Source organism: Lontra canadensis, unplaced genomic scaffold (assembly GCF_010015895.1).
Source record: "Lontra canadensis isolate GAN:19392208 unplaced genomic scaffold, GSC_riverotter_1.0 scaffold124, whole genome shotgun sequence".
Taxonomy (NCBI): domain Eukaryota; kingdom Metazoa; phylum Chordata; class Mammalia; order Carnivora; family Mustelidae; genus Lontra; species Lontra canadensis.
Genome location: NW_022631118.1, coordinates 646,342 through 670,644, shown reverse-complemented (window position 1 = coordinate 670,644; position 24,303 = coordinate 646,342). Strand labels below are relative to the sequence as shown.

General features: G+C 41.5%; 1 long non-coding RNA gene across 1 annotated transcript; it reads left to right on the top strand.

Annotated features, from left to right (window-relative positions):
• The first annotated feature begins 707 nt into the window (after positions 1–707).
• On the top strand, positions 708–23,741 carry LOC116857487. Its single transcript, XR_004380760.1, has 3 exons — positions 708–777; positions 21,807–22,023; positions 23,588–23,741. It is a non-coding gene; the product is annotated as an uncharacterized LOC116857487 (long non-coding RNA).
• The last annotated feature ends 562 nt before the right edge of the window (positions 23,742–24,303 follow it).

Genomic DNA, 24,303 nt, shown 5'->3' with positions numbered 1-24,303 from the left:
AGCCCACAGTTGAGCCCAGAAATAGTCCCCTTTGCCTGGTCGCCATGAGCCAGACTGGTCTTTATGTGGCTGTCTCCTAGGAGCCCAAAGCTATGCCACATGGCTGGAAGCTGTGTTTACAAGCTTTTCATCCGTCTTCCTTAACTTGTGGTTGCTATGGTTTTTTTTGCCTGCAGGGCCTGGCCCTTTTTAGAGGGACAAGCTGTCCACTCAACCAAAAGCCAGAGCCACAGCTTCACTAGCATTGGCCTCTTGGCTGCAGTCCCAGCCATATCTTGTTACCTGACCATTCTGAGCCCTAAACCTGCCTCTTGTGGGCTGACCTTGACTTTTGCCCAAGCACCAGTCCAGTGTGTGGGATCCAATGCCTTACCGCCCATCCTAGGACCTTCTGCATTTGCCTCAGTCATGGTGCTCCTTTTGCTTCTCCTCCAACTGATAGGAGCTCAGAATTTACTTTGCAGAGCCCTGCCCTCCTCTATAATCACCACAATCACCTATTTATTTTCAGGGCTCATTTAAACCTGGAGACAGTTCTACCACGAGGCCATCGCATCCTCTGTCATGGACATCTGTTGCTGCAGGCCTAGTATCCATTGCCTGTTTTTCAGGTAATAGCATTTTGTCTCTTGGAGAATCAGCCCCGCACCCCATTCTCAGCTCATAGGTTTCTGATGGGGCTCACCCATCCATCTTATTCCGGGCGTGACCAACCAGAATATTACTATTTCCCAGCTTCAACGATTGGTTTAGGAATGAACACATGATCCAAGCCAGGTCAGTGAAAATTAATTTTGGAACTTTGGCAATAAAGAGTTTTCTGCTTTGTGATTGTTTAGGGGGCTGCATCTAATCCTTTTGTGTTGGTGGGGGATGGCTACTATTGAAGGAGAATATTACAATGCTTTTAAAGACAGAGTGAAAAGTTCAAGAGAGAGCCTGTGACTTGGCAACATTGTTTGCATGCCTAAACTCTAGCTCAAATACTTGAAGTGGAATCAATTCCTTTTTCATGCAGATGTCTGTGGAGTTGAGTTTTCTGTTGCTCACAACTGAGAATATGATACATTCCCATTTGTGAGAACACTGAGGCTCAGAGAAGTGAAATAACCCATCCAGCTACTGTGATTTCACCCCATTTCTTTTGGATTCAAAGACTATCTCTTGCACTATTTGGTAATTTTACATTTAGTAAAATTAATAATATTACTGATTTAGTAAGCTTACATTTGTGACACATTTCATAATACGTAGAGTACTTGCACATGGCGTACAGTGCATCTAATTTACTGCTCTCTCACTGTGTGCTCCCCACACAGGGCTGTTATTATTATTGTTACGAAAACATTGTATTATCATTCCCATTTTTCGGAGGAGGGATTTGAGGATTGGTTGCCTGTGTACTTAGCCAGTGAGCGGCAAGGTGGCTTATTTTAAGTCTGGTTTAATACTCATTCCATTTCCCTTCATTACTTCCTGAATATGCTCCAAAAAGTAATTGCCCCAGCTGGTGGCCTCTTGCCGCTTACTTTTCCCCAAGGAATCTTAACCATTCCCTGTCTTGTAAGTAGTTGCCTTTGGAGGAAACCTGGGATGATGAAAGGACAAGGGGTCTGGGGGTCAAACAGACCAAGTTGAGGTCTAGTTGCCACTACTTACTAGCACTGTAACCATGGGTGATTTCCTTTATCTGAACTCTAGTTTTCTTTTCTGAAAAACGTGTTGAGGCAAGGAGAATAATACTTACCTTGCAAGATTTTTGTGAGGATTAAATGAAGTCAGTGCATGTGAGAAGTGATCATAAGAGTATCAACAGTGAACATGAGTTGAGCATTTTCTATATTATTTACTATTATTAGCTCTACGTTCAATATGAGAAAACCTAGGCACAGAGAGGTCAAGTAACTTGCCCAAGGTCACATATCTTGTGAGTGGCAGAGTAGTATTCAACGCATTTATGTTGGTTAAGAGCCCTTAGTCACAGCGCTTGAGACAGTAAGTGTTTAAGTAACAGGAGACTCTTTTCTTCCCACTCCTATTTTTCTGGAAAGCTCAGCGTCCAGTGTTCAGGATGGAAGTGAAGCAGTGAAACTAGAGTAGAAGAGGGCCACGTCCAGACAGCACAGATGAGGGTGGGGCTGGAAGCAGTACCTGGGAGGTAATGATGGTCAAAGCACTTCTATGGACCAGAGGGCATAAGATAGATAGAGCCTGAATGCCAACAAAGGAGGGCCCAGCAAGACACATGGGCTCAGGCATTAGAGACCCACAGGACCAGAGAAAGCAAGACCAGTGATATCTTAGTGACCCAGAGGGCTCTGTATCTCAGACCCAGAAGTTTGCTGTGGTCTCTGTTAGGCTAGGAGTCTACTAAGGAGTGATTGACCAGGGTCTAGCAGGAGAAGGAGTTAGCATTAGAAGAAACTGTGGCTTCTGGCAGATGTCTTGACATTGACTAACACTTGATGGTGATAATCTTTTTTTTTTTTTTTAAGAGAGTACTTTATTTTTTTTTTAAAGATATTTATTTATTTATTTGTCAGAGAGAGAGAGGGAGAGAGAGCGAGCACAGGCAGACAGAATGGCAGGCAGAGGCAGAGGGAGAAGCAGGCTCCCCTCCAAGCAAGGAGCCTGATGTGGGACTCGATCCCAGGATGCTGGGATCATGACCTGAGCCGAAGGCAGCTGCTTAACCAACTGAGCCACCCAGGCGTCCCAATGGTGATAATCTTGATTCATTTATTCAATGTATCTTTGTAACTCAGTGGAGAAAAGTCTTTATTTTCTTAGAGGTAGATTCCTACCTCTCTTGGTATCTCCCCTACCCTCCCCCTCTTTCCAGGAAACCCATGTAGATGGGGTAAACACTTTGATCAGCTGTTGGGGGTGGTGACGATGAGCTCCTAAGCATTAAGCTTGAAGAAGGTAGATGGTTCTGCTCCATTAACCAACTGCCAGGCTCTTATTTGTCTGAGTAGGTTGGCACTGTAAGGCTGAGGACTGAACAGCTTTGGAACAATAGAGCATATTTTTTTAAAGGATGAGTTAAAGGAAGAAGAAGAGGAGGAAGGAAAATGAGGTAGTGGCAGGAGAGAAGACTTTGAGGGAAAGAAAAGAAGAGAAATATTTGAAGGAATTTTTATGAAATCTTGCCATATTGTATGCAATATAAACTTTCCTTCCTGCCTCCCCAAGAATTCTTCAGTAAAATAGACTTTTTTTTTTTTTTAAGATTTTATTTACTTATTTGACAGAGAGAGACGTCACAAGGAGGCAGAGAGGCAGGCAGAGGGGACAGGGGGAAGCAGGCTCGCTGCTGAGCAGAGAGCCCGATGTGGGGCTCAATCCCAGGACCCTGAGACCATGACCTGAGCCGAAGGCAGAGGCTTAACCCACTGAGCCACCTAGGCACCCCTAAAGTAGACATTTTTTATTGATACATTGTGGTGTTTAATCTCTTTTAAGAATGCATTGACAAGGTGGCCATGTGGTGAGCAAAAGTCACTTACCAGCATCTTGCCACATGTGGTTCACATATTTTTGGAACACCTACTATGTGTCAGAAACGATGTCAGACACTGAGGTTACAAGGATAACTAGATGTGGTCTTGGCTCTTAAGGAAGTACAGCTTTTTGGTAGAACATGTATGGAAGCAGATTATAGTGAAAGACCTTTAATCGGCAATGCCAAACATCGTAATTGTTCAGAGTTGTTAAAAATGATACTAAAAGTAAACACTCTGCTTAAAGTAGACACATAGACCAATGGAATAAAGAGCCCAGAAATAAATCTTCACATATATGGTCAAATTAGTCTCAGTCAGGTTATCAATACCATGCACTGGGGGAAAGGACAGTCCTTTTAACAGTTTGGAAAAAATTGGACATTGACATGCAAAAAAATGAAGTTGAAATCTTACCTTACACCACACACAAAAATTACTTCAAAATGGATCAAAGATCTAAATATAAGAGCTAAAACCATAAAACTCTTAGAAGAATACACAGGGAAAAAACTTAATGACATTGGATTTGGCAATAATTTCTTGGCTATAACATCAAAAGTATAGGCAACAAAAGAAAAAAAACAGATAAACTGGACTACATCAAAATTAAAAACTTCTGTGCTCAAAGAATACAGTTAACAGTGACTAGGCAATGAACAGAAAGGGAGAACATATTTGCAAATCATATTTCTGATGAAGGGTAATATCTAGGTCATAAAGAACTCCTGCAACTCAACAACAACAAAAAACCATCAATCCAAGTAGAAAATGGGCAAACGACTTGAGTAGATATTTCTAAGGAAGAGAAACAAAGAGCTAATGAGCACCTGAAAAGATGCTCACCATCACAGCTCACTAGAGACATGCAAATCAAAACCACCGTGAGGTACTACATCATACCCACTGGGATGGCTGCAGTCCAAAAAGGAAATAACAAATGTTGGTGAGAATGTGGAAAAATTGGAACCCTCATACACTGTTAGTAGGAATGTAAAATGGTACAACCACTGTGGAAAACAGTATGGCAGTTCCTCAAAAAAGACAGGAGTGCCTGGCTGGCTCAGTTGGAAAGGTATGGGACTCTTGATTTTGGGGTCATTGAGTTTAAGCCCCATGTTGGGTGTAGAGCTTACTTCTTTAAAAAAAAGTAAAAACAGAATCACCATTTAATCTGGCAATTTTACTTATTGTTATGTACACACAAGAATTGAAAGCAGGGACTTGAACAAATATTTAGGCACCAATATTCATAGCAGCATTATTCACAGTTGCCACAAAAGGTGGAAGCAGCCCGGTGTCCATTAGTGGATGAATGAATAAACAAAATGTGCTATATACATACAACAGAATATTATTTAAGCTTTAAAAAGGGTGAAATTCTGGCTCACGGTACTACATGGATGAACCTTGAGTACACGCTAAGTGAAATGTCCCTAGTCACAAAAGATCAAATACTGTATGATTCCACTTATAAGAGAGACCTAGAGTAGTCAAAATCAGAGAAAAATTAGAATAATGTTACCAGGAGCTGGGAAGTTTAATGGGTACGGGGTTTCAGTTTGGGATGCCGAAAATATTCCTGAGATAGATGTAGTGATGGTTATACAACAATGTGAATATACTGGCTGTCAGTGAATTGTACATATAAAACTTGTTAAGATGGTAAATCTTACATGTATCTTACCACAGTTAAAAATTTTTTTTTTAAGATTTTATTTATTTATTTGACAGAGAGAGATTTATTTGGCAGAGAGGCAGGCAGAGAGAGAGGGAGGGAAGCAGGCTCCCTGCTGAGCAGAGAGCCCAATGCAGGGCTCAATCCCGGGACCCTGAGATCATGACCTGCGCCAAAGGCAGAGGCTTAACCAACTGAGGCACCCAGGTGCCCAAAGAATTTTTTTTAATTAAAAAAATGATCACTCAAAAAAAAAAGATCACTCAAAAATCATACAACTGTAAAGAATGACAACACGATGTTGTCAGAGATGGTGTGATCCAGTGGGCTGTGAATGACTGGTGGCTGGGTAAGGTGACGGCTATCCAAATAAGGTGTATTTTGGTAGACAGTGGCTATGACATTGCAGTGGACTCATGGCAACAGAAATGGTGACAGTTTTCAGACATTCATCTGTTTTGGCAGGTAGCAATGACTTAAGCTTGACAATGATCAACAAATTTTGGCATGAAGATATTCAAACTCCAGAACTATTGTAATTTCAGAAGGGAGCATTCTCAGACCTTTAGTGTAAATGATCTTCTGTTGTGAGAACAGTATGAGAAATGCAATAAAAGATAGAGAAGTAGAGTACCTATTTGTTCACTGATTCTTGAGGCATTCCTATGTCATATGTTCCAGGAGACAGGACAAAGAAGTGAGTACATTCCTACTTCTTTTTTCCATCCTCTGACATTCTGTGCTTTCTTCTTAAGTTGTCATACTTGGGCTGTATGGTTCATTTTGCCTTGTTAGTAAGGCTGATGTAGTGCAAATCCAAACCTACTAAATGGTATCATTGGGGGAACCAACATCCTCTAAGTTTTTCAGAGATTATGTGCAGGTTTATGAGACTACTGTTGGCAACAACATCTATGGGAGGAGTGAGGCAGCAGGACTGTTCCCATGGGAAGCTCTGAAGCCAGGAGCATCCTTTAGAGTTGAGTGAGACAAGGGATTGGGGGCACCTACCTCACAGTCATTGGTGCATGTTCTTGGGCAAGGGATATAATGGGAGGTGAGTAGCTCTCTTTGGCTGTGGTCAAGGTTCCAGGGGAGTTGGAGCTGGGAGTCTTCAACAGCCAACACCTCTGGGCAGGTGGGGATTGAGTACTTCAATTCTGCAGGGAAGCTGCGACTCTTGGTGGCACAGCATACTTGTAGATACTGCACCAATCCATTGCTTTTGTCCTCAGGAATTATTGGTACAAGAAGTTTGCCATTTCCTGGAAAGGTAGCACAAAGTACCAGCATCATGAACAAAACAGGAGTTGAATTTTTGTTCATTAAAAAAAAAAGTCTCTTGCTAAGACAATATTATAACAGGAAAAATGGAAATAAAATTTTATTAGACTTGTACCTTCCTTCTGAATTGCTTGTTTTTACTTGCTATGCTGTTATCTGGTCAATATTCTAATACATATACCAACTTTATATAGTTATGATTATAAGCATTATATATGTGTATTTGTAATATTTGTATTATATGTATATAAATAATACAGTTTTTCCTGATTACTGTTGTTAGTTTTAAATGAGTAAAATTTCATACAGAGAAATGTAAAGATCTTAAGTATGTAATTAGATTATTTTGATAAATGTATACATTTGGGTAACTACCAACCCAGTCAAGGTAAACATTTCTGTCATTCTAAAAAGTTCCCTAGTCACCCTTTCCAGGCAAACTTCACTCCCAGAAGCAACTCCTGATTTCTTTTTTGTCTTTTTTCTTTGTTCCAGTTTTACTGAGATATAACTGCCACAGAACACTGTATAAGTTTAAGGTGTACAGCATAATTACTTATATATAGTGAAATTTATACTATACATATGAAATATGTACTATATACTGAAATGTATATATGTACACTATATATAATCACTGATATATAGTGAAATGATTACCATAATACATTTAGTTTGCATTCATCATGTCATATAGACAAAAAAATAAAAAAAGAAAAATTTTTTTCCTTGCAATGAGATGTGTTAAAATTTACTCTCTTAACTTCCAATATACCATACAGCTGTGTTAGCGATGGCCATCATGTTGTACATTACATCCCAGTACTTGTTCATCTTAACAAGGACATTTGTACCTTTTGGCCACCTTCATCTATTCCACCCCTCCCATGCTTTCCCCTCCCGGTCTCTGGTCCGCAAATCTGGTCTCTTTTTCTATGAGTTTGCTGTTGTTTTGAATTCCACGTATAAATGAGAACATACGGTATTTGTCTTTTCTGTCAGACTTCTCTCACTTGGAAAATAATGACCTGAAGGGCCATTCCCTATCATCACAAATAGCAGGGTTTCCTTCCTTTTTATGGCTGAATAGTATTTTATTGTATATAAACACCACAACTTTTTAATCCATTCATCTGTTGATGGACACTTAGGTTGTTTCCATGTCTTGGATATTGTGGATAATACTGTTATGAATGATCTCTCTTCAACATAGTGTTTTTGTTTCCTTTGGATATATTCCCAGAAGTGGGATTGTTGGATCATATGGTAGTTCTATTTTTAATTTTTTGAGGAACTTCCCCCACTTTTTTTCACAGTGGCTGTACCAATTTATATTCCCATCAGAAGTACACAGAGCTTCCCTTTTCTCCATATCCTGGCCTACATTTGTTATCCCTTGTCTTTTTGTTGATAGCCATTCTAACAGGCATGAAGTGATGTCTCGTCATGACTTTGATTTGCACTTCCCTGATGATTAATGATGTTGATCACCTTTTCATATTTCTGTTGGCCATTTGTCTCTTCAGCAAAAATGACTCTTCATGTCCTTTGTCCACTTCTAATTGGATTATTATTACTTTTTGCTGTTGATTTATATGAGTCCTCTATATATTTTGGATATTAGCCCCTCATCAATGTATGATTTGCAAATTTTTGTTTTCATTCCATAGGTTGCCTTCAATTTTGTTGATGACTTGCTTTGCTGTGCAGAAACATTTTAGTTTGATGTAGTCCCATGTGTTTATTTTTTATTTAGTTGCTTGTGCTTTAGGTATCATATCCAAAAAACTATTGCCAAGATTCTGATTCCTATCACCATGAATTAGTTTTGTCTGTTTTTGAATTCTGCCTGGAAGGAAGCATAAAAGATGAACTCTTCTGATCCATATTTATTTATTTATTATTTTATTTTTTATACTCTTTTTTTTTTTCTCAAGTATAGTTGAGACACCATGTTGTATTAGTATCAGGTGCACAACTTAGTGGTTCAACAAGTTTATACATTATTCTATGCCCACCACAAATATAGCTACCATCTGTCACCACACAATGTTATTACAATACCATTGACTATATTCTCTATGCTGTATTTTTCATTTCCATGACTTACTCATTCCATAACTAGAAGGCTGTACCTCCTACTCCCCTTCACCCCTTTAACCCTTCCCTTTACTCACCTACCCTCCGGCAGCAATCAGTTTGTTTTCTGTATTTATGGGTCTGTTGTTTTTTGTTTGTTTATTCATTTTTTTTTTAGGTTCCACATATAAGTTAAATCATAATGATATTTATCTTTCTCTGACTTTTCTCTTAGCATGATACCCTCTAGGTCCATTCATGTTGTTGCAAATGGCAAAATCTCATTCTTTTTTATGGCTGAGTAATATTCCATTATATATATATTCCACATCTTCTTTATCTGTTCACTTATGGATGGACACTTGGGTTGCTCCTGTATCTTGACTATTATAAAAATGCTGCAGTAAACACAGGGGTGCATATGTCTTTTCAAATTAGTGTTTTCATTTTCTTTGGGTAAATATTCCCTGCTGGAATTACTGAATCATACGGTATTTCTATTTTTAAAAAAAGATTTATATATTTATTTTAGAGGGGGAGATAGAGAGATCAGGGGAAGGGACAGAGGGAGAGGGAAATAAGTAGACTCCCTGGTGAGTGGGGCACCCACCTTGGGGCTCAACCCCAGGACCCTGAGATCATGACCTGGGCTGAAATTGAGTTGGTTGCTTAACTGATTGAACCACTCAGGCACTCAACATCACTCAACATCTGTTTTTAATTTTTGGAGGAACCTCCATAGTGTTTTCTCCATAGTGATTGCACCAGTTTACCTTCGCACCAACAGTGCCCAGGGTTCCTTTTTCTCCATATCCTCTACAACATTTACTTCTTTTTTTTTTTTAATATTTTTATTTATTTATTTGTCAGAGAGAGTGAGCACAGGCAGACAGAGTGGCAGGCAGAGGCAGAGGGAGAAGCAGGCTCCCTGCTGAGCAGGGAGCCTGATGTGGGACTTGATCCCAGGACGCTGGGATCATGACCTGAGCCGAAGGCAGCCGCTTAACCAACTGAGCCACCCAGGCGTCCCAACATTTACTTCTTTATTTCTTGTCTCCTTGATTTTAGCCATTTTAACAGGTATAAGGTAATATCTCATTGTGGTTTTGATTTGTGTTTCCCTGATGATAAGTGATGTTGAGCATCTTTTTGTGCATCTGTGGGCCTTCTGTATGTCTTCTTTGGAAAAAAAAAATCTATTCAGGTCCTCTGCCTATTTTAATTGGATTATTTGTTGTTGTTTTTGTTGTTTTGTTTTATGTTGAGTTGTGGAAGTTCCTTATATATTTTGGATATTAACCCCTTATCAGATATATCATTTCCAAATGCCTTCTCCCACTCAGTAGGTTACCTTTTCATTTTGTTGATGGTTTCCTTCACTGTGCAAAAAGTTTTTATTTTGGTGTAGTCCTAATTGTTTATTTTTTGCTTTTTTTTTCCTCTTGCCTTAGGAGACATATCTAGAAAAATGTTGCTATGGCTGTGTCAAAGAAATTACTGCCTATGTTCTCTTCTATGACTTCTATGGTTTCAGGTCTCACATTTAGGTCTTTAATCCATCTATTTTTGTGTATGGTGTTAGAAAGTGGTCCTGTTTCATTCTTTCGCATGTAGCCATCCAGTTTCCCCAGCACTGGTTATTGAGGAGACTGTCTTTTCCCTATTGTATATTCTATATACAATATATACTATATATACTATATATATATAGTATATATAGTATATTCTTACCTCCTTTGTCATAGAGTAATTGACCATGTAATCATGTATTTATTTCTAGGTTCATTTTATCTATATGTTTTTGTACCAGTACCATTCTCTTTTGATTACTACAGCTTTGTAGTAGATCTTGAAATCTGGAATTTTGATACCTGCAGCTTTGTTCTTCTTTCTCCAGATTGCTTTGGCTATTCAGAATCTTTTGTGGTTTCATACAAAATTTAGTATTTTCTGTTCTAGTTATGTGAAAAATTCTGTTGGCATTTTTTATAGGGAGAGTGTCAAATGTATAGATTGCTTTGGGTAGTATGGACATTTTTGTTTTTAATTTTTTTTTTAAGACTTTATTTATTGGACAGACAGAGATCGCAAGTAGGCAGAGAGGCAGGCAGAGAGAGAGAAGGAAGCAGGCTCCCCACAGAGCAGAGAGTCTGACATGGGGCTTGATCCCAGGACTCTGGGATCATGACCTGAGCTGAAGGCAGAGGCTTTAACCCACTGAGCCACCCAGGCGCCCCTAGTATGGACATTTTAAAATACTAATTCTTCTTGTCCATGAGGATGGACTATCTTTCCATTTGTTTGCTTTGTCTTCAATTTCTTTCATCATTGTTTTATTGTTTTTAGAGTACATAAAGTACATAAGTCAGAGTACCCTGGCTTGCAGACAGCTACTTCTTGTTTGGTCTTCGTGTGAAGGAAAAAGAGAGCAAGCTTTCTTTTCAAAGTACATGGTAGTATAGTTTTCAGAGTACTTACTTCTTTAGTTAAGTATATTCCTAGGTATTTTTCTTTTTGGTATAATTGTAAATGGGATTGTTTTCTTGATTTTACTTTTTCCTACTTAGTGTATAGAAATGCAACTGATTTCTGTGTATTGATTTTGTATCCTGCAACTATACTGGATTCACTTATTACTTTTAATAGTTTTTTGATGGAGTCTTTAGGGTTTCTATGTGTAGTATTACGTCTTCTGCAAATAGTGAGTTTAACTTCTTCCTTACCAATTTGGATGCCTTTTATTTCTTTTTCTTTCTTTCTTTTTCTTTTTTTTTTTTTTTGGTCTAATTGCTGTACAACGTTTTCTAGTACAACGTTGAATAAAAATGGTAAGCATAGACATCTTTGTCTTCTTCCTGATCTTGGAAGAAAAGTTCTCAGTTTTTTCCCCATTGAACAGGTTGTTAACTGTGAATTTTTCATATATGACCTTTATTATGTTGAGGTGTGTTCCCTCTAAACCCACTTTGCTAAGAGTTTTAATCATGAACAGATGTACTTTGTCAAATGCTTTTTCTGTATCTATTGAGATGATCATGATTTTTATCCTTCATATTGTTAACATGATGATACATAAACATTTTAAACAGCAACTTTTCCCCTTTACTTTGTACTACTTATGTATTTTTTCTTTTCCTTTCTAAAAAGATTTTATTTATTTATTTGAGAAGGGAAGAGAGAGAGAGAGAAGGAGAAAGAGCACAAGAGCAAGGGGAGGGAGAAGCAGATTCCCCACTGAGCAGGGGAGCCCAACATGGGGCTCAATCCCAGGACAGTGGGATCATGACCTGAACTGAAGGCAGATAACTGACTGAGCCACCTAGGCACCCCTGTGGTTTTCTGATTATAAACAATACATCCTTTTATTATCAACACTCAAAAATATGGAATTATATTATACAACATTAAAAATAATTGTCCTTAGGTCCACTTCCTATAGATAACCACTAAATCTTGACATATTATTTACAGCAGTGGTACAACATCAGAAAACTTGTTAGAAATACAGAATTTTAGAGTGCTGGGTGGCTCAGTTGGTTGTGTCCAACTCTTGATTTCAGCTCAGGTCATGATCTCAGAGTTGTGAGATTGAGCCCTATGTTGGGCTCCATGCTCAGTGTAGAATCTGCTTGGGATTCTCTCTTTCCTCTTCCTCTGCCCCTTACCCCACTCTCTCTATCCCCTTCTCTAAAATAAACAAATTTTAAAAATATTTAAAAAAAAGAAATGCAAAATTTCCAATCTCATACCAGACCTGCTAAATCAGAAACTCTGGGAGTAAGGCCACCAGTGTGTTTAAAGACATTTTCCGGACCATTTTCTTAGAATGCTTTTTCCCCCCTTTCTTTCCTTTTCTCTGTCTTTCTTAAATGAGATTATACTATACTCACATTTTTACACTCTACCTTTTTGGGTAACTATTTATTGGAGCATTACCATGTTATGATGGATAAGGAGTTAACTTATCCAGATTAATTAAAATTGGTGTGGAGTGTAAGGAGGCTAAATATAGCCTGTTCTTGCTCTTGCCTTCTCTTGTGGTAACTATTTCTCAACAAGAGCACATTTGTGGATGACTTCCTTTACTTGCTCTCACCATTGTAGAGTGTGATGATGCTGGAAGAAATGTGTTTGAATGGATTTTTCCAGTTGTATTTGGGAAGATTTACAAACAGACCTTATCTCATGCAGGACTGGTGAGCGACAGTTTTATCTGGGCAAGTGACATAGAGGGCTGATACTTGTGGTTCCCAAATAAGAACCAGTCTTACGAAATCTAGGGGGGCAAACCCAGACATGACAATGGCAGGGGAGACATCTTGAAGGAAAGGTAACTATATAGCTCTTTGGGGAACACCAGGTCCTTGATTCTGATTGAACAGTAACCCTCCCCCTTACTTCATGACACAGCACTACTAAGGTACATTGCTTCCTTTGAAAACTCCATTGGCAGGCCTGACTTTGGTCTGCCTTGGAAACTTATCAACTCTTATTGTCATGAGATGATATTTGTTAGGTTGAAAAAGGAAGGCAAGGGACCTTATCCAAAATTGTCTCCAGAATATAGCCTTCTATATAAAAGCTTTCTAATCCTCTTACAAGAAATAACCTTTGGCGGGGAGAGAAGGAAAGGAAGAAAGAAAAAGAAAGAAAGAAAGAACGAACCTTTCAGGAAATGGCCTATGAGGACTCAGATTGGGGAAGTGACAATCCCCAGATTGGGGAAGTGACAATTGGGGAAGTGCAATCACTTGCACAGGGGCAGTGTCAGACAGTTTCAGAGCAATAGCACCTATATTGACACTTCTGGGAAAAGGTAAGGAAAAAAACATAAAAGGCGGTGTGACGGAATACAAAGATCCATGGGTTCTGGGATCAGGTTGACTTGGTTTAGAATCAGAGCAGAGGCACTTGTGGGTTGTGTGACTATATCAGTTATGTATTGCTAAGTAACACATTATCCCCCAAAATGTGTCATAAGAGCACACACGTTTATTATCGTAAGGTTTTTGTGTAACAAGAATTCAGGCTGCAGTGCCTCGGTGGCTCAGTTGGTTAAGTGTCTGCCTTCAGCTCAGGTCATGATCCCAGGGTCCTGGGATCAAGCCCTGTGTCAGGTTCCCCACTCAGTGGGAAACCTGCTTCTCCCCCTCCCTCTGCCTGCCACTCCCCCTGCTTATGCTCTCTCTCTTTCTATCAAATAAATAAATAAAATCTTAAAAACAGAGAATTCAGGTTTGGAATTGCTGGGTCCTCTGCTTCAGGCTGCCATTCAGGCTCACCGGGCTGCAGCTGAATTGTCAGCTGGTGCTGAGGTCTTATCTGAAGACTCAACTGGGGAAGGTCTTATATTCATCAGCTCGGGCTGCCATGACAAGGTATCACTGACATTTATGTCTTCCCAGTTCTGGAGACTAGAGGTCTAAGATCAGCATGATGGGTTCTGGTGAGATCTCTCTCCCTGGCTTGCAGACAGCCACCTTCTTGTTTTGTCCTCACCTGATGGAGAGAGAAAGAGAACAAGCCCCACCCTCACAAGCTCATCTAAACTGTATTACCTCCCGGAGGCCTCATCTCCATGTACTAGCACTTTGGCAGGTAGGGCTTCACCATACACATTTGGGGGGAGCACAATTCAGTCCATAGTGGATCTGCTTCCAAGCTGACTCAGGTGGTTGTTGGCAGGATTCAGTTCCTCACAGGTTGATGGACTGAGTGCCTCAGTTCCTTGTTGTCCGTTGGTCAGGTCACCCTCAGTTCCTTCCACGTAGGTCTCTCCAATAAGGTAGATGACTTAACCTCTCTAAATTCTTCCCCTTTTTACCCTGTAAAATGTGGATAATTACAGCTGTCCTAGAGTTGTTGTGGGATTCATTGAGGTAATGTGGGAAATGGATGGTGTTGTTGGGGCTTCCTGAATGGTAACTATTATTACTATTATTATAATTTTTGGAGCAACCGATACTCTGGAGTCTAGCTATTGTCCAGACAGCATGTGGGACTATGCCACTTGTCCTCTGTTATAATACAGAGGCTTCTCCAGGCAAAAGACAATTTCTAAACTGCTGAGAAAATACAGCTCTTTTCCTGAAGCATCTCAGACCACATGCCTGGCAGTTCTAAGACATGCACCATGGAGTCTAGAGTAGTCATACGTTCTGTTTTCCCTCTGTTCAAGCCTCTTAGGGCAGGCCCAAGAATTTCCTTTCATGCCCCTGGAAACCAGACCCCTTACAGCATCCTCTGGCCTTGCATGACAGATTCTCAGGGAAGTTCAACTTGAGCCACCTTGGCACAGTGGATCTCAGTTTGTCCTGTCTCATAAACCAATGTCTGTTCTCTGTCACAGTATCTGCGTCTGCTTCTTTCCCATCTAATCCTGGGCACAGTTAACAAGGTGAAGCATGCTTTTCAGAGGCCTTGAAAGCCATATCTTCCTCGGTCATCATTTGGGGTGACTGCAGGGGGAAGTATAACTTTGTCTTATTGCCATGGGATAATGTAGATGTCCTAATCCTCACTGTGTAGAAATAAGACCAGACTGAATGTCTGTTCTGAATTATCTTTCTGCCTAAATGGAGCCCAGGAGGGACCCTAACTTGCAAAAAAATATATTATTCAGCCCAATGCTGATTTCATTTCCTAAAAGAGATTGGGTCCAAATAAGACTTAATTGAATTCAGCCTCTTGACCTGATACTGACTTGGTTCTCCCTCCTAGTGCCTTCCAACATTAGACAAGGGAGGAGGAGGAGGAGAAATAGACAAATAAAGCGATTCACATGGATTTATGGACCGAGCCACTTCCACATTCCGTAAAGCCCCAATGACTATATAGGAAACAGCTGCAGTATTTACTGGGGACTGGTAAGGCCTCATTACCATCCCACCTCCTCACAGGGGGTGTTTGGCTCCAAATGGAGTGCAGCGGAGGGAGTAATTGATTTTGCTGCCCTGGCACCTGGTGTTTCTGCCAAATGCCTGAGGTCACTGCAGCAAACAAACCCCGCTCCACCCAGTAGAGGGAGGCCTCAGGGCCTCTAGTGAAAGGTGAAGAGCAGAGCCAAGAACAGGTCGGAAGAGATTTTGTTGTTTATCTGTTCATATTTTTGTTCATTCACTCAAGAATTATTTATTGAGCACCTACTAAATGTCAGGTGCTGTTGAAGGCACAGGAACATAGTGACAGATGTGGTCCCTGCCTTCTTAGAGTTTACACTCTGGAGATGCTCAGTCCAATACAATAGCCACTACATTGAAATTTGAACTCATTAACAAGAACTCAAATTAAAACTTCAGTTCTTCAGCTACATTTCAAGTGCTCCATAGGCTAGTGGCTCTTACACTGGACATTATAGGTCCAGAACATTCTACCATTGGCAGAAAGTTCTATCAGACACACTAGTCTCGTGTGGATAGGTTGGGGAGGGCTTGGAGACTGTCATTCAGTGAACAAACATATACATAAATGAAGCAAATTCAGATGTGGTGGTGGTATAAAGAAAATGAAACAGAGGAATGGGCTAGAGTTGCCTTTTAATAGGTCTGGGTGGGCTTCTCTGAGAAGGTGACACATGGCCAAGACCCTGGAAGGAGCTGAGTGCACAGCATTCCAGAAGTATAAGAAAGCCACTGTGGCTTGGAGTGGGGAACAAGAGAATGAGTGGAATGACATTGGGCCAGGAGCAAGTAGAGGCCCAATCACATGGGATCATGGGGAAGAGTATGCATTTAATTCTAAGCGGTGGGAAGCCGCCGCAGGATTTTTACCAGCGAGCTGTCATGATCTGATTTACATGTTAAAAGCTTGTTCTGGCTCCTACATTGATCATGGATTGTCAGGAGGCGAGAATGGAGGCAGAGGGCCAAGGAAGAGGCTATTAAAGCTGTCTAAGCAAGAGAAGCTGGCCCCTTGGAATCAGGGACAAAAGGGCAGCAGCTAACCCCAGAGGGGTAGCTCTGTGGAAGACAATCTCTTATCTGAAGATATGGGGACAGTCATAGTACCCCATATGTGCTGTCACTGATACAAGGATGCAGTGAGGCAAGGTTTATAAGTACCCCGTCCTCCCGGGACAGCAGCACTTGGTGTTACCTTGTCTTGCTCACCTTTGTGTCTCTCCTAAATGATGGTAACAGCCTCTCCTCTGGCCCTCCAGTCCTTTGTCGTGCTTCTTGTCTGGTTTCCACACTGCCCCTGGAGTCACCTTTTCTGAAGTTGCAAATCTGATGAGGTCAGTCCCCTTTAGGGGCTCCCAACTGAACCCCCACCAAACGCCAGACTTGTTACTGTTGCTCAGGAGGTTCTTCACACTCTGGCCCACGTCCCTCTCCAGCATCTTCTCCCTCATGCCCCACCCTCAGCTCAGGCTCCAGCAGCACTGATTATCGCCCCTCAGCTCAGGCTGCTCCCTCTGCCCGGAGCACTTTCCCTTCCTATCTTGGACTTACTATCTCCAGCTTTCTAGTCTCAGCTTAGAAATTTCTGCCTCTGAGAAGCTATCTCTTGGCTCTCTAAGCCCTCAAGTGCCCTTAGTATCAGGTCCCATGGAACCATGTATTTCTCCATCATGTTGAATTATAATTGCTTCTTTACCTGTCTTTTCTGCTCAACTAAGATCTCCATGACAGCTGGGACTGTGTCTGTCTGGTTCATGATTGTATCTTGTTCTTCATATGCTTAGCTCATGAGAAGTGCTTAAGATGTATTTGTTGTATGAGTGGGTAAATGAGGTAAAAATCTTCTTTCCTATCCTTTGGTATAGCTACTTTCTTTCCTTATATCCTCTTTTCCCCCATTATTATAATAATAATTATTATTTTTTGAGTTAACCATTATCCGGGCTTCCTAACCTAAGTATCTTGGCTTGGGCTGCCATAACAAGTACAATAGACTGTAAGCATCTATGTTTTCACAGTTTTTGAGGCTGGAAGTCCTGAGATCAGCATGAGTATCAGCATGGTTGGGTTCTGGTGAGGACCCTCTTCCTGGCTTGCAGATGGCTCCCTTCTCACTGTATCCTCACATGGCAGAGGGAAGGAAGAATGGATGAAGTGATGGAAGGAGAGAGAGAGAGAGACAGAGACAGAGAGGTAGAGGGAGGGCAAGTGCAAGCTGTCTGGTGTCTCTTCTTGTAAGGCAGTCGCCCCTTCGGCTCAGGTCATGGTCCCGGGGTCCTGGGATCGAGCCCCGCATCGGGCTCTCTGCTCGGCGGAGAGTCTGCTTCCTCCTATCTCTCTCTGCCTGCTTCTCTGCCTACTTGTGATCTCTGTCTGTCAAATAAATAAATAAAATCTTAAAAAAAAAAATGAGACCCCACTCTCATGACCTCATTTTACCCTAATCACCTCCCAAAGGCCCCGCCTCCAAACACCATCACATTGTGGCTTAGACTTCAACATGGGAATTTGGAGCAGGGGGACATAACCTTCAACCCCTAACACTGAGACAGAGTGAGAATTTGATGTTCTCCATTTCCTATACCGATCTCTAGATTTCTTAGAAATTTATTGGCAGTCTGTGGCCTGCATGATGTAGTAGAGTCAGTTAACTGAGGTTTAGAGCCCAGCTCCAAAAGTGACGACCTATAAGAACTTGATCAAGTCACATCGTCTCTTATTTCTCCCAGTGCTTGAAGGAGGGCTTCTAAGGTGGTCAAGACATACTCATTAACTGCTTACACAGCCTCAGTGGGCATTTCGATACTTCCTCGTAGCCATATGATAAGCCTTCCCATTCATTATCTCACTTAATGCTTCCAGGAACCCTAAGAAGCTTTATTATTCTCCCATTGCAGAGATGAGGAGGCTGAGATTCTGGGAGTCTCAAGTTGGCCCTTTGTCCTGATCCTGGAACTTTTTCCTCATGCTCTTGTTTCCTGGTCTCCTATTTTACATCCTTGCCCTCCAGTCTTGAGGACTTGTGACCTGGGCAGCCATCTGGTAGTCTCTAAGATGTGGCCCGAGTCATTGTAGCTTGGTGCTATGGTCTGAATGTTTGTGTCCCCCCAAAATATACATATTGGAATTCTAACACATAATGTGATGGTCTTAGGAGGTGGGGCCTTTAGGAGGGGATAAGTCATAAGGGTAGAGGCTTTATGCATGGAATTGTGACCTTATAAAGAAGACATGATGGGGCACCTGGGTGGCTTAGTCTGTTGAGCAGTTGAATCTTGATTTTGACTTAGGTCATGATCTCAGGGTTATGAGATTGAGTCCCACATCAGGCTCCCTGCTTGGCGGGGAGTCTGCTTAAAATTCTTCCTCCCACCCCCCCACAATCTGTCTCTCTCTCTCTAAAATAAATAAATCTTTAAAAAAAAAGAGAGACCTTAGGGAGTTCCCTAGTTTTTTCTGCCTTGTGAGGATACAATGAGAAGTCTGTGACCCAGAAGAGGACCCTTACCTTGCTACACTGGCACCCTTATCTTGAACTTCCAGCCTCCAAAACTGTGAGAAATAAATGTTTGTTGTTTATAAGCCACCCAGGCTATGGCATTTTGTTATGGCAACTTGAACAGACGAAGACCCTTGACCACCTAACAAAGTGCCCATACTGTGATTGACCCTCATACCTTAGAATTTAAAAACTTAAAAAGGTGCAAGTTCTTTCGTATTGGACATTCATGGAGTCAATATATCACATCCTCCCCTTTTTTCTTTTAAAACTTTACTTTATTTATTGAGACAGTGGGGGAGGGGCAGTGGGAGAGGGAGAGAGAGAGAGTCTCAAGCAGACTCCCTGCTGAGTGCTGAGCCTGATGCAGGGCTCCATCTCATGACCTCGAGATCATGACCTGAGCCGAAATCAAGAGATGGATACTTAACCAACTAGCCACGCAGGTTCCCCTAAAGCTTACATTTTAAGAAGCAAAATAAGAAGTGTTTGGAGCTGGGTTGGAAGCCTGGCTTTGCCATCTACTAGCTGTGTGACCTTGGGCAAGTTGCTAGTTGGCACCTAATAAGTACGTCATACGTATTTGTTAAATATAGACTCTCCATCTGTCTCCTTTATTTACTTCTAGTTGGTTCAAAACTTGAAAGGGGAAGAAAAGGATATGAAATGGGCCAGTATGCCTTTCTGTGAAGTGTTACTTATATTGTTTACTTATTTCTCCACTGGACTGTTGGTGTTTTTCTCGTAAGTTTGAAGGAACTTCTTTTTTTTTTTTAGTACTCATTTTTTACTGGAGTGAAATTCATATAACAAAATTACTATTTTGAAGTATACAATTCAGTGGCATCTAGTACCTTCACAGTGTTGTGCAACCATCACCTCTTTCTAGTTCCAGAACATTTCCATCACCACCAAAGAGACCCTCTATCTGTTAAGCAGTCTCTCCTTATGCCCCACCTGCCAGCCTCTGGCAGCCACTCATCTGGTTTCTGTCTCTATGGGTTTATCTAGTCTGGATATTTCACACAGATGGACTTCTACAATATGTGGCCTTTTGTGTCTGTCTTCTTGCAGTCGGCATGATGTTTTCGAGGTTCATTTATGCTGTAGCACTTATCAGTGCTTCATTTCTTTTTATGGTTGGATAATATTCCATTGTATAAATAGAACACGTTTTAGTTCTCCATTTGTCTGTTGATGGACATTTGAATCGTTTCCACCTTTTGGCTATTGTGAGCAGAGCTGCTTGGAGCATTTGCATACAAGTATTTGTTGGAATCGTATGTTTTTGTATATTAGGGAAATTAGTCCTTGGCCTATAATAGGTGTTGCAAATATTGTTCTTCAGTTTGCAGTTTGTCTTTCACTTTGTTTTATGGTGCTTTTGACCAGGCAGGATCTTGAAAAAATTATTATGCAATCGGCCGTCAGCTTTTACAGCTTATAGGTTTTGTGACACAGGAAAGCCATCCTTATACTTGAGGTTATAAAATAATTCTCCCATCAGAGCTGTCACTTACACACTCATTTCCTCAAACAGGGATTAAAAACAGGCCACTTGTACTCTCCCCCTGGGGTTGTTGTGAGGCCCAAATAAGATAAGCAATATGAAAGGGCTTTATAAAATATGGACCAGCACATACACACGTGGCATGTTGTCATTGCCACTATTAATTGTATGCAGTTCTGGCAGTAGCTAGCTGAGCTCTGTGGTCACTTTCATTTTGCAGAGCAGAGACTGAAGGGCAGAATTATTCAGCCAAGGATGCAGTAGTTGGTAGCATTGGAGAATATCACAGAAGACACCAACTCTTAGTAGTCACCTTGGGAGGGTTTCATATTTGGCTAAAAAACCCCCCACAAACATTGCCTTAAACCCAAAACTTTTCTGGTCATTCTTCTTCCAAGTAGACTCTTTCTCCCCCTGCCCCCCTACCAGGAAAAGAAACCAGTTTAGTGAGTTTTGAGTTAATCAGCTATAATTGTGATTTGAGGTTCATCAATGGCCATTTTGACATGTTTTCATTATGATTTTAAGCCTAAATTATTATTATTATTTTTTTTAATGGCAAACTTTAGATTGAACACTGTATTGCTTGAGAAAAAAAAGTCAATATTTCACAATGATTGTCACTACAATGATTGTTCTGGTATAGAACTGTGTACTGGTTAAGTCCTTGGGCTGCCATATTGGTCAGACCTGGTTTGAATATGATTCCGTTAGTAGCTAGTTTTGTGATCTTGGAAATTGCTTCATTGCTCTGTGCCTCTGTTTCCCTGTCTGTAAAACAAGGATGATTACAGAACTTGACCCATTGGGTCATAGCAAGAAGTCAATGATAAAATCTATATAATGTACTTGGCCCAGTGCCTAGATGGAATGAGGACTTGATAAATACTAGCTATTAGGATAATTCAGGAAGAGCTAAAGAATTTAGGAAATGAGCCTGAGGTAAATGGAATATAACCTTCTGGGGGTATTCCCATCCTTGGGGGTGGCACAGATCAAACGACATAGTAGAGCCCCTTGCCTTGCCGCATACCACCCTTACTTTTGGAGGAATCTGATTTCTGTTACTACCTTGTGAAGGGTAATCATCAGGAGTGGCAGCTGGTTCTCATATAACAAGGAAGAAGTGCCACGTGGAGGAGTGTTGCAGAAGGGCAGTGGAGAGGCTGGTGAGCCTTGGGGAGGAACAGAAGGAAAAAGTCAAGGGCATCATACCAGGGGGCCTGCCTAGGTCATACCACCTTTTCCTGGGGAAGGAAGATTCTGGGTGATGTGGGTTCGCTGTGTGTGGCGATTTATTTGCAGGAGACATAACCCTTGTCTTATATTTCTTCTCTCTCTGCTCTTGATCCAGGGATCTGTGGAGCCCCAACTCTGATCCTAGGCCCAACGTGGTTGGGCCCTAAAAAAGAAGCAACATCTGCAGGACCTCTGCTAGGTGCCGGGCACTTTAAGCTCATGATCTCCTTGGACTCTGTGCTATGAGTAATATCACCACCATTTTACAGATGAGGAAACTGGAGTGAGGCTCAGAGAAAACACAGAAGCGACTTAGGGGCCCCCACCAGCTGGTAAGTGGCGGAACTGGAATTTTAATCACCATCTGTTTTACACCAAAATCCAGCTCTTTTGCTGCTCAGCATGTAGCTCAATACCATACCTCACTTCATTTTCTAGAGCCTTTTGTGACACTTCTGTGGCTCAGTGCCCTACACATGGGTCTCCCAGAAATATTTGCGGATTCAAACTTTTAGTAATGATGAGAATGGCTGACACTTAATAGTTCCTGCCTCTGACGTCAAGCAGGTTAAGTCACTTGTGCCATTTCTTAGAACTATAATGGCAGAGCCAGGCAGGGAATCCAGTCTGTCATATCCCAAGGAATGCAATACTTAACTTTTTTCCTTTCCTATGCTTGAGGCAGGGATGCTAATCTCTGGGCACATCTTTCTTAGGTAAAATGTATGGCTTCCATTGTTTTAAACTGGTCTGGGGGTGCCTGGGTGGCTCAGTCATTAAGCGTCTGTCTTCGGCTCAGGTCATGATCCCAGGGTCCTGGCATTGGGCTCCCTGCTCAGCGGAAAGCCTGCTTCTCCCTCTCCCACTCCCCCTGGTTGTGTTACCTCTCTCGCTGTCTCTCTTTCTGTCAAATAACTAAATAAAAGTCTTAAAAAAATAAATAAACTGGTCCAGAGGGAGACCTCAGAGGGACTGAACATGCCCCCTCAAGGTGAGGCAAGAGGGTGATGGCACTGGCTGTGGGACAGTGCTTATCAACTCTGTGACCTCCTATCTCGGGATGCAAAGCTGTAAAAAGCCCTGTAAATTCGCTGGCCGGACTTCTCCATGTGCTTTCTCCAAGCAGATCCTATGCCTTCTCGCCGGCAGGCTTAGCTCATACTGTTTGCTGCATAGGAATATCGCATCTCCTCCAACACCCTACCTCGCCCCTGGCCCCATACCTGTCTGAGGAGACCCATTACAACTGCCACCCTCTCTGGGAGGCTTTAATGGATCACCGTGGATTCATTTCTGAACCTGAATCTGATCATTTATTATATACTCAGATATAGGCATATGTGAGATTATTTTGAAAAATTTGCGAAAATACCAAACTGGGGGGATAAAACATGTCAATGACAACCTTAGTATGGGTAGTTCCTATGCAATCCTATCGTGCTTGATTTCATTTTTTGTAGAACAAATCTTGCTCTACCGAAGTGCATGTGAAATGGATTTAATCTCTTTAGTAGAAGGCAGGATACTTGAGCATTTGCATGGTCAAAATCTGGTGTCAGATAGCCTATGTTTGAATGCTGGTGACCTTGAGTAAGTCCCTTCCCATATCTGTGCCTCTCTTCCTTCACCTGTGAAAGAGGGTTGCTTCTGCTATGTTGTTGGGTTTTTGGGGGGAGGATATCATGGGGTAATAATAATTGCTACCATTTATTGTGTGCTTACTATGTGCCTGGCACCATGCTAAGCTTAGCTTTACATTCTTATTTGATCCTCCCACGAGCTCCCTCATTCTTGAAATCCCTTACCCAGCAGTATTTTCTTCCCCATAGCACTTACCTTCTTCAACCATATTTTATCATTTACTCATTTTGTTTATTTTTCATCTTCCTCTTCCAGGGCCTCTTGCCTTGCATGATTCCAGGAGGGACCATTCACTGTGCATTCTGAGTTCGACCTTTACTGAGAACATGAATGTGACTGGTGGGGATTTCCCAGAGTTGTGTAATGTGGAGACCCTGGAGCTCCAGGAGGACAGGGATCTACCTTCCTTCCTCCCTCCCTCCCTCCCTTGCTCCTTCCTTCCCTCTGTGTGTGTTTATTTTGATCATTGCTGCATCCCTGTATCCAGAACCATACCTGATCTATAGTAAGCTTTCAATAAATATTTGTTGAAAGAATGAATTAAAAAGCTCTTAAAGATAGCCCGTTTTACTGGTGAGGAAACTGAGGCTCAATGAGTTATTGATTTGCCACAAGCTCCAAGAGACACTGAGGCAGCTGGGTGTTTCCAGCATGCCTGCTCTCAACAGCTTTGCAAAACTGCGTGTCTGAAATGCCTGGCATTGTCCCTGCCAGCCCGCAATTGCTCAACAAATATTAATGAGCTTGCCTACATGGGTCAGCCTCTCTTCTCTGGAGACCATCCCTACAGAGTAACAAACTGTCACATAGCTGTTGCTTTGAGAAATTAAATTAAATTGCAAGGTACAAAGAAAAGGTGAACCTTTTGGAGTTTTTGGAAGAAAAATTCCTAACCCGACTGCTAATGGAGTTTGCAGGGGCCTCTCAGGCCTCTCCCACCCGATTCTTTTTCCTGCTGCCTTCCCTTTTGT